At 44.1% G+C, this 13,523-nt stretch overlaps 1 long non-coding RNA gene across 7 annotated transcripts in view; it reads right to left on the bottom strand.

The window, feature by feature from the left end:
• Nucleotides 1-2,954: 2,954 nt before the first annotated feature.
• The window catches only part of LOC103547340 (uncharacterized), a 65,381-nt gene continuing 54,812 nt past the window's right edge, over nucleotides 2,955-13,523 (bottom strand). For 4 of the 7 annotated variants that reach the window (XR_011536850.1, XR_011536849.1, XR_011536851.1 and 1 more), the window contains 4 exons: nucleotides 12,579-12,686; nucleotides 8,955-9,036; nucleotides 8,464-8,586; nucleotides 2,955-6,462 (listed from right to left, as the gene is read on the bottom strand). This is a non-coding gene — a long non-coding RNA (uncharacterized lncRNA). Of the gene's footprint in view, nucleotides 6,463-6,580; nucleotides 7,045-8,463; nucleotides 8,587-8,954; nucleotides 9,037-10,853; nucleotides 10,897-12,578; nucleotides 13,212-13,523 lie in introns of those variants that run through there. The other 3 variants (XR_543922.2, XR_011536848.1, XR_011536852.1) reach the window with 3 other exon arrangements.

Here is a 13,523-nt window from a genome sequence, read left to right as displayed (position 1 = left end):
GAAAGTTGGGTTTACCAGGCAGCTTTACAAAAGAAGCTAGAATTGGGTCTTGTAGGATCTCAGTAGAGAGAGAAATGGGTGCAGCACTTGCAAGCAACTGCTATAAACAAAGGCACAGAGGCGGGATCTGCAAGCTGCTTAGATGTAGAGAATAACGAGTAGACTTGCCCGGCTAGGATGGAGGCCTTGTGATGGGGAGTAATGAGAAGTTAGGTTCCAAGGCCAGACTGAATTATCTTCATTTTTTCCCCCAATAAAAAGAACCACCCAAGTCACCTCCTTGTAAGAGGCCCCATCAAATCCAGGTCCTGAACAGGAAATGTGCACTTAGCAAGGAATGTGCAGTGTTACCATAACTCAGCCACCACCAATTACTCTTCAAGAGCACCATGTTAACTCTCGGTTAACCTAAAGCCATTCCTCTAGGCTGTGCTTTACCTAATTCAACCAACCAGTATAAACTGTGAACTCATGATGTCCTACAATCTGTACTAAACTCCCTAAATCACTCGAAAATGAGGGAGATAGAATTCCTAACTTCGAAGAATGTATCTTCATCTCATTTTTCTTCTTCCTATACTTCTCTCTCTTCTACCATTTCTTAGAGACAGTACTCTTTTAAGGGTTCCATCAAACTCCACACCTTCTATAGCCCTTCCCTCTTGAACACATTTTAAGTACACTGGTAGATTTAAAGAGAGGAAAGAAGAAAACAGCTTAGTAAATAATTTGTCTTTGGAGGTGAAATGGTTAAGTTTTGAGAGCCTTCTTTATGTTAGATCTTCAGCTGTTCTCTTTTTGGTGGTTAAGAGTTGGCTCTATCTGCCAGCAAACTTCTTTTGCATCTCCCTCTGATGAGAAACAAGACATCTCTCCTCTTGTCTAAATGAAGAGTTGAAATCATGGCCTCGCCAAGATAGCACAATCCAACTCACCCTTCTGAGCCTGGCTTCGACCAGCCCCTGAGCCAGCTCCAAAACAGCACAGCATGCCTGGAAAACCCGTCCTCTCACTGCGCCAAACCATGTGTCTCCTATCATTTAAATAAGTCCTGAAATCCACTCTATCTGTGGTCCTTTAGGACTTCAGAAAAGAATAACTAAGTGCTTCCCCTCATCAGATACTGTCTACTCATGACAGGCTTTGGCCACTTTCTCTGATGGATCACCACCCCCAACCTCACACTGGCTCTGCATTCTCCTTCACTCCTCACCCCTGAACATATGCCCTTGACCTGTACTCACTATAAACAGCCTACACTTGACGTCATTTGTGGCATCATAAAACCTTTCTGTGGATCCAAATATTCTTGGGTTCATTGGGATCTAGGGAGTCAGCCCTGTTTGGGGTTGTTTTCTTAAGTGGACTGGGACAAAGCTATGCCAAATAAGCCTTCATTCACACATTATTTTCTCACTTGTTAACAACTGTAAAACCAAGCATTTATAAAATGCTTTCATATCCATGCCATCAGTTTTTTCTTCAACCTAACCCTGAAAGGTAGTATTTACATTATCTTCTCTCTGAATAAGGAAATGGAAATTAAAACATGTTAAGTAACTTGCCTTTGATCAAGCAATAAATGATGCTAGGAAAACTGGGAATAACTCCATCTAGATCCTTCACCTGACACCGTTAAAAAAAAAGTTTCAGATGGATTAAAGAGTTGTGGGGGACTGGAATTGGCTACCCCAAGATACCTCTCTTTGGCATGAGGATTATTTTGGGCTAGTTACTTTCTTTTTTTTTTTTTTTTTGAGGAAGATTAGCCCTGAGCTAACTACTGCCAGTCCCCCCCTTTTTTGCTGAGGAAGCCTGGCCCTGAGCTAACATCTGTGCCCATCTTCCTCTACTTTATATGTGGGACGCCTACCACAGAGTGGCATGCCAAATTGTGCCAGGTCCACACCCGGGAACCTAGGCTGCCAAGAAGCGGAACATGTGAACTTAACCACTGCACCACCAGGCCGGCCCTGGGCTGGTTGCTTTTAAAAACTTCAGACAGGAGAGAAACTCTGAGAAGTAGAAGTTACCCTTTGTTAAGAGACATTTAGATTTGTAAGGGAAATCTCCATCTGTAAAGGTGTCTCCCTCTCTGTACCAGGAAGAATGGGGGATGACCTTATCTCTAGAAACTCTTAACCAATGCAGAAGGCAAGGACTTAAATCTGCATAATAACCTTACTCTTGTTTACTGTGCTTTTCTGGTAATCTCCCATAACTTGCTCCCCCATCCCCAACATCCTCCTCTGTCTTTAGCTGAGGGTGGCGTTTAAGGTGAGAGCTTCTGCCATTTTGGTGAGTTGCTCAGTTTTCCTGAGTCTCTCCCATGTATACATGTTATAAAGCTTTAATTTTCTCCTGTTATTCTGTCTCAAGTGAATTTAATTCATTGTCCAGAGAGAAGGACCCAGAGTGGGTAAATGTCTTCCTCCCCTACAGAGTTAAGCATAAAAATAAAACTATTAACAAAAGGAGAAAATGTAGTTGAAAATTTGCCTGATCTCTGGATGAAGAAAGATTTTTCAGGCATAAAAACCCTGCAAGAAATCACAAAAGCAAAAATTTAATAGACAGTCTACATAAAAACATAAAACTTTTATATGTCACAAAGCCAAATACAAAGCAAACAACAGTCTGAGCAGAAATTGCCTGAGAAATGGCCAGGCTATCATGGCACAAACTTGCTCAGTCACTGACTGGGGCCACCCCTGGAGCAGTGGGATATTGGCTCCAATACTGAGGCCAGTCCCAAAGGAGCTAACAGCTGGAGGCAAGGTCTCTCTTGAAGGGTGATCTGAGTGGCACATATCTGTATCTACATAAGAAAACAACTGGAAATATACCAAACTGTTAATAGTGGTTATGGAATTGTGTATTATTTTTATTTTCTTCTTTATCCTTTTCTATATTTCCCATATTTTTGCAAAAAGGATGATAATCAGAGACTAAGCTTTTATATTCAGAAAAATAGGGGTTTTTATTTAGAATGAGGATTTCTGTTTTCCTTAATCTCTCTTACTCTTATGACCACACATCTTCTGAGAGTAACAGTTCTAATACATTCTAGTTTGCTTAGAGACATTTGTCTTAGGCCATTCTTTTCAGAAGAAGACAAAGCTTTGAAGTACACACATACACACAGAGGACTGTCTTTGGTTGGTTTTCTGAGGTCTCTGCTTCCTTCAAGGTTTATGAGGAAGTTTTCAATTTCTCTCTTGTAACAACTGCATTGGAAGGAAGAGAAGAACTCGAATAGGGGAGAAGGAGTTCCCACATACCGTCTGCTACATGCAGGGCTGGGCCAGGGGTTTTATAGCATCCCATTGTCTGTTATAGGTGCAATTATTGCCACTCTACAAACAACAAGGATCATAGTCAAGTACGTTGATGCGCACCTAGTTAAGTGCTGGAGACAGGATTCACTCCAGGTCTATTTGGCCCCAAATCTCTGCTCATTCATCTACACTTCACTGCCTTCGATCGTGATCTATCCACATCCCGCAGCTCAGCAAATTTGGGGAAGGTGATCACTGGAAATGCCTTGGCATGCAATATGGAGTCCTGCCAAGAGTGGGCTGAGAGTCAAGAGATTGTGTTCCAACACTGGCTGTGTCCAAGGTGCCGGATGACTCTGGACAAGTTCATTTTCTCACCGATAGAAGCAGTGGCTGGGGCTAGTGGTTTCAGAAGGGCTTTCCTGCTCCTAACCTCTGGCTCCCTCAATATTCCTTCATGTGTGTGTAAATAGGGCTCTCAGCAAGCCAGTGCTACTCATGCTGCTTCAAGGGAAAACAGAGTCCTTTAAACAGTTCCCTGTGATTGCCTCACTCAGAACTCCTGATAAAGTCAACCACATTCACTGTGGCCTTGTTTACCAGCAAAAGACTGCTAGCAATCCAAATGCCTTGGAGAGAGGACTCGTTAAATAATCTATGGCACAGCCGTACAAGAGAATGCAGTGCAGATGTGAAAAAGAATTGGGGGGGTTTATCCAGCACCTTCTACACTGGGCTTCCAGGATACCACATTCTTATATTTCCTCCCCCCTCCCTGGCTCTCCTGTCTCCGTCTCCTTCGCTGGCCCTTCCTCCTCTTCCCAACCTCTAAATGTTAGAGGGACCCTGGGATCAGTCCTGGCCTTCTCGCTACATTCTCTCTCTGCATTCAATCTCTGATGCTCATCCAGGCCAGAGTTTAAAATACCATCTGATGACACCCAAATTTGTATCTCCAGCCCTATCCTAAGTGATGCCTTTGAGACTCATAGATCCCATTGCCTTCTGAATATTGGCCTTGGGACATGAAACAGGCATGCTGAGTTTAACACACCTGAGTCAGAATGTGGCAATCACCACACTAGCCCCTTCTTCCTCATTTCCATAAATGGCTCCCCATTTCAGTAATGCAGTACATTCACCCAGTCACTCAGGTCAAAAATCATGGAATCGCTTCCATTCCTCTCACTCATATCCCACATCCTGTAGGCTCTACTCTCAAAATACAAATCTGCTGTTAGACCAAGCCACTGTCACCTGCTTGCAGAGATGGCAGCAGCCACCTGGTCTCCCTCAATTTCACTCTTGCACCTTGACAGTCTCTTCACCACACAGCTGCAGGAAGGATCTTTATAAAACATTTATCAGCTGGTATGCCCCTACCCAAACCATCCAACGGCTCCATATGTCACTTAGAATAAAAACCAAACTCCTCACCACAGCCTCAGGGCCTCATGGGCTGTGTCCCCTGCCTGCCTCTGTGACCTCCTCTCTGACCACATGGCAGCCTCATTCTGCCCCAGCCACACTGACCTCCTTCCTGTTCCTCTAGCATGCCAGGCACACCCCACCCTGGAGCCTTTGTCCGTGGTGTTCCCTGGACCTGGAAAGACCATGCCCCCTCCCTCAGCGTGAGTTACTCCTCTCTTATGTCACCTCCCCAGGCTGCCCTTCCTTGGCCATCTCATCTGAAAGAGCCTCATCACTTCTCTCCTCATTCTGTGTTTATGTTTTCTTCACGGCACTCAGAACTACCTGGCCCTACATTACATAATCATCATTTCCTTGTTTATCTTCTGGTATTGTCACTAGAATGCTAAGGAGGGCCGAGATCTTGCCTGGCTTTTGCACTGCTGTATTTTCAGTGCCTGGCCCTTAATAGGCACTCAAAAGTTTGTCAAAATGATTAATGAATATAGGTGCTGTTATAGAACAATCTCCAAGATATATCATTGCATAAAAAAGCAAAGTGCAGATGAGGCCTAATGCTTCTGGAAGGATACACAAATTGTCCAAGATGGTTGTCTCTGCAAATGGCGACCAAAGGGCAAGACTAGAAGGGGAATGTATTTTTCAGTGATAATTTTTTGGACCGTTTCAATGATTTCCTATAGGCCTGAACTATCTTTTCAATTAAACAAAGAAAATCCCCTTCTGTCTGGTCACTTGTGTTGTTCTAATTGGACACGTTTTACCTTATTGATAACGTAACTTATAAATAACGTTAATAAGTTATTGATAACTCCTCAACCTCCCCTATTTCCCCTCTAGGGTCTTCAAACTTCTCCAGTTCACCTTGATTTCTTCAAATGGAGACCACCACATCCTTGTTTTGTTTTTGTTCTGTTTTGTTTTGTCTTGTTTTGTGGGAGGAAGTTCCTTACCACTAAGACCAAAGACCAGAGTTTGATTTTATATAAATAAACTATTCTGACAGGCTCCAGGAACAGTGGCTCCTCTGCGGAAGGACCCCTCTCCACTCCCCTCTGAAGGAAGCTCAGAGCTTTGCTATCTCCAAGTTAACGTCTCCGCTGCTCTCCCAGTATCTCCCGGGTGTAGACCTCCTGACTGCCAATTCCAGGTTGCACAGTCTCAGAATCAGGCATCATTAGCTTGTCCGACACCATTCTTAAAGAACGGCTGGAATATGCCTTTCACTAAAGGTGAGGGGGCTATTTCCCACCCCACTGCTTGTCCTTGGCCTTGCTCCACAGAACCTGAGACCCAAAGACATAGCTCCCTTGTTTCACAGATGATGAAACAGAAGCCTAGAGAGTAAAGTACTTGTTCAAGGTTGCATGGTGAGTTTAGGAAAGCACCAGGACTAAACGGCAGGTCCCCAGATTCTCAGTTCTAGGCTCTTTCCAGGTAGATCTTCATCTGAGTCCACCTCAATTAGGCTGCCCCTCAGCAACATGCTTGCTTTTCAGGAGAACTGAGGCAAGAGGAGTGAGGAAGAGAACAGGTTCACAGCCAGAGCAGCTTCTGGAGGCTCTGAAGGGGCACTGACATCTCTTGGATATTACGAGGACTTGGGGCCAGTCCATGAGCACGCATGGGACCTAGTGGGACACCCTGGATGTTTTCTCAGACCTCAGCCTCCTTTGCAGACCACAGCAGACATAATTTCCCTCCCATGCTCCAGAATCAGGTGTGCTTTAGGTTGACTGCAGAAACCTCCTACCTTTAAAAAAGAAAAAGAAAGCAACGTATTATAAAAGCAGAGTACATTAAAGCAACTCTTCTCTGTGAAAATGCATGATCATAGACAGAAGTGTTTAAGAAAACACCAAGGACATGGGTTGAATTGTTAGTGGATTTTATTCATCAGAGATTACGTACTCACACAGACTCTCATAGTCAAAACGAGTGACAGGCTTTAGGAGTTACAGGTCTGATAGGGAGAGAACCAAGAGGCAGCTTCAGATGTAGCCTTCACTTAGTACCCCAAGAAAGTTGTCAAAGCTTTCCTAAGCACCGCTTAGGAAGGAGGCAATGGTCTCATACCATCCAGGGCTGTGTGCAGAGAGATCGCCTGCAGTGTGTGTGCTTTGCAACGCTGTGCTGAAGGTCTATATCCACGTGGCTGTGTCCTGGCCTCATCAGACACATACTTGGACTGTCCGGGTGGGGAACCTCCTCTGCGGGTCTTGCTGTGCTCAGAATCACAGGTGTCTGAGCAGCTTCCTCTGGCGGCCTTAGCTAAGAAGCATCTTTGGAATTCTTCTGGGCTCGGCTCTAACTTCTGACAGCACTCAAACAGCTACTAATAACAAACCATATTCTAACTCCCCAGCAAACTAGTAATTATTACTGCAATTGCTATTCTAGTATTGAAAAATTGAAAATGGGGGGAACTTACATTATTGTATTATTTCATATTCCTACTTTATATTTTATTAGTAACTCGTAACCATTACAAAATCAAACAAAAGTAATAGCTACTACCTTTTGTTAAACACTTCCCTATATGCCAGCTGCCCAGTTAATCATGCGGCCTGAATATTTCATTGACGCTCAAAACCACCTTAGGATAAAATATGATTATCTCCATTTTACAGATAACAAAACAAAAAAGAAGTTCGGTAAGTTGCCAGTCACACAGCTAATAAATCATGTCCACCTAATTCCAAAGTTCTGGTTTTAACCACCAAGTTATGGGACCTCCCATTACTGAGTATTTAGAGCACTTATAGGATGCTTTTGGCATCATGAAGGAAGTGATTCTTTTGTGGCCTCTGACTTTGACCTTTCTACCAATTAACCGAAGGGGAATCAGTAAACCCTAGATTGAGCTTCTTGCTACTGCTGCCAGGTATCCAAAGATGATCCTCTTTCAACAGGACATGGTGGAATTTAAAGCGGCATCACGGAGAAGATCAGGGTCAGATAATTCATTCCCTTAAAAAGTCTTTATGACCTCATAACACATACTACTAATTGGCAATGTAATGCCATTAACTTAATCTCCTTTAACGAGAGTGATTCAAGACCTACTATGAGATAGGCATTAAATGAATATGCAAATATTCATAAAATGAATAGGTCCCTGGGTCCCGAGGAGCTGACAGTCTAGTGGGAAACATGTATAATTATGGTACGTTACGATGAGACTTGTCATAAAAATACGAAGTCTAAGAAAGCCTAGCACTTAAACTGGATGCAGAATTTGAAGTGGGTCTTGGAGGGTGAGCAGGAGCACGCAAAGCTGACTGAGCACGGGAAAGAGAATCCAAAGGGTAAATAATGTAGAACTTGGAGCAATGCAAGCGGCAGCAGGTGCCAGCAAGCTCTCTGTGGCTAAGTGTTAACAAATGAGCGTGAGAAGGCAGGCTGGGTCAGTTCCTAGCCAGTTCCTAAAAGGCCTGGAATATCACATGTTAAGAAGATTGAGCACCATCTGTACACAGGACAATGGTGGGCCATTAAAAGTTTCTGAGCAGAGGAGTGAAGCAATTAGAAAGCTTTCAGGACAAAGAAAGATCACTCTGGAGCCTATGTGGCCAGCAGATTAATAGGTATCTGGGTCTAGGTAGATTTGATGGCCCTGAATGTTTAATTAAATGAATTTCCTAAACACAAAAAGTATGATACATTTTAATGCGTTTCTGTCTCTCTCTTTCTCGCTCTCTATGGCAACTAATCTTAATTATCTCAGAACTCTGAGCTCAAGAAGCTATCTCACCTGTTTATCTTCAGAGGGAACACGTCAGGGGCTTACTTGAGTATTAAATGTGCATTTTTATAGGTTTAAGGCTTAATTAAATAGCGTTGAAATCCATATGCAGGTTATTGAAAGTGTAAGTACCTGGAATGATAAGAGGAAAAAATATTTAAAAGTTGTCATATTGAAGCATTGTTATTGAAAGAACAGAAAACTCCTGCTAAAAACCAACTCATTGCACCCTGGTGTCTTAGTTCGGGCTGCTGTAACAAAATACCACAGACTGGGTGTCTTATAAACAGCAGAAATATATTTCTCACAGTGCTGGGGGCTGTCAGTCTGTGATCAGGGTGCTAGCACAGTGGGGGAGGGCTCTCTTCTGGGTCTCAAACTTCTTGTATCCTCACATGGCAGAAGGGACTAGGAATCTCTCTGGGGCCTCTTCTATAAGGCATTAATCTAATTCACGAGAGCTCCACCCCCATGACTTAATCACCTCCCAAAGGCCTCACCTCCAAGACCATCACATTGGCCTTTAGGATTTCACCATAGCACCTGGGTTCTTAGAGCATCTTCCCCCATTACAAAGAAAGTCTGTGGAGGAAATATGATTCAGTCTACCCCATGTTCCTCCACATCTGCCATCTCCCTCCCTCTCCTCATCCCCCATCACATAAACAGGGATACACCCAACACCAAGGTTATAACCCAATTCAACCATTGCTGTTAGCTGACTCCAGAAGTTCAAAGAAATCCATCCCCAAAGCATAATAAATCAGGATAACCACCCAGGACAGCAGGACAAGCAGAAAAGGAAGCAATCTCAGTAGAGTCAAATGAAAGGGATGGACCCTCCATCACTTATAGCAGCATACGCAATCAGTTGTCCATCTATTCATTCAGGAATCAGAGAGCACCTGGTATCTGCCCAGCTCTGGCCCAGGCCCTGGGAATGCTAAGAGAAATCGGAAATGGCCCCTCTCCTTAAGGAATATCTATCTCTTTGATGGCTACTACAATTCTATAACGGCTTCCATTGTTCAGAGGAGGAAATTGACGCTTGGAGATGCTAATTCACTTCAAGATCAAGGATCCCTTGTGGAAGGCGGGGGTTGAATGAGGTAGTAAGAAGTAAGACCTGGATGAGAGGTGAGCACTTAGCCACAGACTCTAAGCACAAGCTCAGGAGAGCACGTGTCATAAAAGAAGTCCCCAAGTCTAGGGGCCAAATTTACACACAGGGACCCCAGACAAGGGGGCAGAGAACTGCCTAGGCAGGAAGCCATGCAGACAATTATGTTCTCCCAAAGACCATCTTAGCACTAAAAGCACACACATACACACACATGCGCAAAAGGACTGACTTCATAACTATAACAAAGGTATTCAGGAGGCAGTGTGTATAGTGGTAAAGCGTATAGCCTCTGGAGACACAGAGACCTGGGTTCAAACCCCAGGTCTGCTACTTAATAAGTGGTCAAGTTACTTAACCTTGCCATGTGTTAATAATAGTTATCTCAAGAGAGTGTTGTGAGAATTACATAGGAGATAATGTATGTAATGTGCTTGGCATCGTCCTTGGCACTCAGGGAGAATCAATAAAAGTGAGCTATGACACTTCAAACTCAACAAGCCCCCAAACCAAAGCATTAGTTGTTCTCACAAACCTGTTCCTTCTGCACCTGGATTCTCTATCTGCACGATTTCCACCCACTCACCAAAATCAGGCACCACTCTCAATTCCATTTCTTGTACCACGACCCTTCCCCCTTTCTCTGCCATCTTCATCATCACAGCTAACATTTTTGGTGTATTTCTATTTTCAAAAATGCTCAGCTAGGCACTTTAGAAGACCTTTAATTGGGCAGAGGAACCCTACAAGGAAGGTACTGTCATTTTTTCCATTCGAGGAAATTGAGCCTTAGAGAGGTTAGAAACTTGCCCAAGGTCATACAGCTATTTAGTGAGAGAGCTAAAATGTTATAGACAGTCTAATGCCAAAACCCATATGCTTAAACATTACACTGTATTGTCTCCCAACCAACCAGTCACTAGCTAAGCCCTATGGGTTCTCCTCTTTAGTTCCTCTTGGATCTAATCCTTGTCACTGCCCTTCGGCCACGGCCTGCTCTGCTGAAGCGCAGAAAGCTCTGTGGGTGGTAGGAATGGTGGTGTGGACCATCTTGGGGAGCTCTGAATGCCACGCTGATGGGGAATTTGGCCAACACAGAGTCTCTGAGCCTGAGAAAAGGTGTTGCTGGGCTGGGAGCAGGCCTGGTGGGGAGGGTGGGCAGGAGTCACTGAGGGCTGGGCAGGAGATGAGTACACTGGTCTAGGTATGAGGTATGAGGGCCTGAAGGCAGGTGGTGGGGGTGGGAATGAAAAGAAAGGCTGGATGCGACAGACATTACCTCACCAGGCACAAATACTCTCGAGGCTGGAACTCGGTTTAATAATTCTGTTACTAGGGCAACAGCAAAAGAATCTATCACAGAAAGAACCCAGCGTGGCCTGTTTCTGCACGGAAGTGTGGCAGCTATAAGCTGGGAAAAAAGAAGTGAAGGTGGGTGGCCAAATGATGCAGCAGGACACGTGGACCAGACTTTTCTCATAGGCATCTTTCCGACTTTTCACCCTCCTCAGTTTGGGGACTGGAGCGACATTTGAAGCAGGCTCTCTAGAAAGGAAGATGGCAAGATCCGAGAAGCAGAGGCTCTTTGAGCCCTCTGACAGATTAGCCATCCTGCCCCTGATACTTAGACTAGTCTAAGCACCCTGGGAAGGCGGGGGGATGCCTCACCCACATCTGCCCTCATGAGGGCGCTCACGGGGAACAGCTCAGATCTGCCTGGCGATGGAAGCAAAAGCATTCATCACAAAGTTAACCAGTCACTCAGCTATCTGCTTTCCTCCCACTTAGTATCACTGGTACTACGACCAGGCCTTAAAGGTAACTTTTCCATCCATCCAGGAAGTGAAGCGCTAGGAAGCCTCTGCCTCTGGGAGTGGGTTCGTGAGCTCTGGTGGAAAGTACTAATGCTCCCTGCAAGGCCCATCAGAGGGTAAGCTTTCTTCCTATGAGTTCCCTAGCTCTCCCTGCATTTTCCCATTTGTCCTTTCAGGAATATCATGATGAGATACTCATATCATCCCATTTGTCTCTGACAGTCAGAACTTCCAAAACATTAACAGCCTTTTAAAGAGACTAGGAACACTTTGAGACTTAAAGACATTCTCACCAGCCTCACCCAGGATTAATGCTATCCTTTTGAATTTGCAAATCAAATGCTAAGTTGACCCCTCAACATAGCATCGGTAGCAAAACCTCGAATGTCTGTAGCGCTTGTGCTCAAAGTTTTTACCTCCCACATTTCACATTTTCTTGAAAATCTGTCCACAAGGAATGCTGAAGGAGATACAGGACTCAATTTCCTTCCGTTGTCCTCCTGACCTCTCATGAGCCCATGTGAGGTACAGATTCCCCCTAAGAGACCACCAAAGGCTTTCACTGCATTAGCACTTCAGGATCAAATATTGCTCTGAAGACTAGACCAGGGGGCAAGGTGGCCACACTTGATTATGGAGAGATTTCCGCTACAGTGGTTATGTGCTATCAGGGGCTTTGATAAGTATGCGATCCCCAGTGGTTTGCCCATGGATACAGCATGTTCCAGATTGTCTTGGAAGGAATTTCTCCTTATAGGAGTGGCCACATAGGGAATTTGAGTCACATTGGGCATTGATGAGTCAAACCTTGCTGGCTTTGTCACTCATTTTTTGAGTGAGATTAGGCAAGGTGTCTTTCCTTTTAGCTTCCATGCCTGCAAAAGGAAGAAAATTATACAAAATATTCTCATAGGGTAATATAAGAATTTAAAGCTGAAAAGTGTCATAAGCCTTCGGAAAGACAAAGAACACCAAAGCGTAAACAGATCACATAACAACCATGGTTTGATCTGGTCTGAAGTCAAGGTACCATTTAGTGCTAGGAGGGGACAATTTATTCCATGGAGCCTGTAAAAACAATAATGAGCATTTTGAGGCTTTTGCACATGATGTGGTGGCATACCTTAGTAATTAAGGGCTTGCACTCAGGAATAAAACTTTTTGGACCAAATCCTGCCTCCATCACTCACCAGCTCTGTGACCTTGAGCAAAAGGCACCTCTTAGAGCTTCTTTTTCTTCATTTGTGAGATGAGGGTCATGCTACATGACTCACTGGGTTGCTGAGAGGATCACATGCCTGACACAGGGTGAGGAATAAACAGTAGATATTGTGTTAAATTAAATCACATTCGATTTTTATAACAACCATGGAGAAGCAATATTTGTCATCCCTGTTTTATCAAAAAGGAAACTAATGCCCACGGAAGCTAAGGCGCTTGCCCAAAGTCATTTGATAAGGAGCCTTCTCATTTCAAAGCTCATACTAGACCTCCATTGTCTCACCCATGTTGAAATCTACACAGAGAGTCTGTGTTTTCCTCCCAAATCAACAGGCTCGGGCAAAGTCACAGTGTCAGTTTCAGGCATAACAACTACTACACATAGGCCTAGCCATGGCAATAGTATATAGATTTGTTATAAGCTAAAAATGTGATCCAATCTCCCCAAAATAGGATGCAATTTCAAGGCTTCCCCTTGGATTCCCCTGGATAATGAATGCTGCACAAATGTGTAATGTGGACGAAGCCTGAGAACAAAGGGAGCGATTTCCTCTGGCCTGCGCTCTGGAGGGGACGGATCCTCTGAGCAGGACTCAGGCAGCCTGAAGGGAAAAGACAAAAATAGTTCATACCAACTGGTACCAAAAATGTAAGCCCAGATCCAAGGCTCACATATAGATAGACAGATAGATATACATATTTGGCCCTTAGGCCCCTGCCTTTCCAGCATGTTTTGGAACTTTTTTTTTCTCTTTCAGGTTGACCTTCTGAAACTGGCAAACAGCCATTGATGATTAAGGATCTAAGTACTAAAGTTTTTTCCTTTTTGCAATGACTGATTATAGCTTTTAGCTGTTTAACCCACCCATTGTTAACTGTGCTGTTTAGGCAATATGCTACCTGACTCCCACTAG

Source organism: Equus przewalskii, unplaced genomic scaffold, assembly GCF_037783145.1.
Source record: "Equus przewalskii isolate Varuska unplaced genomic scaffold, EquPr2 ChrUn-3, whole genome shotgun sequence".
NCBI lineage: Eukaryota > Metazoa > Chordata > Mammalia > Perissodactyla > Equidae > Equus > Equus przewalskii.
This window is presented reverse-complemented; position numbering and strand designations above follow the sequence as displayed.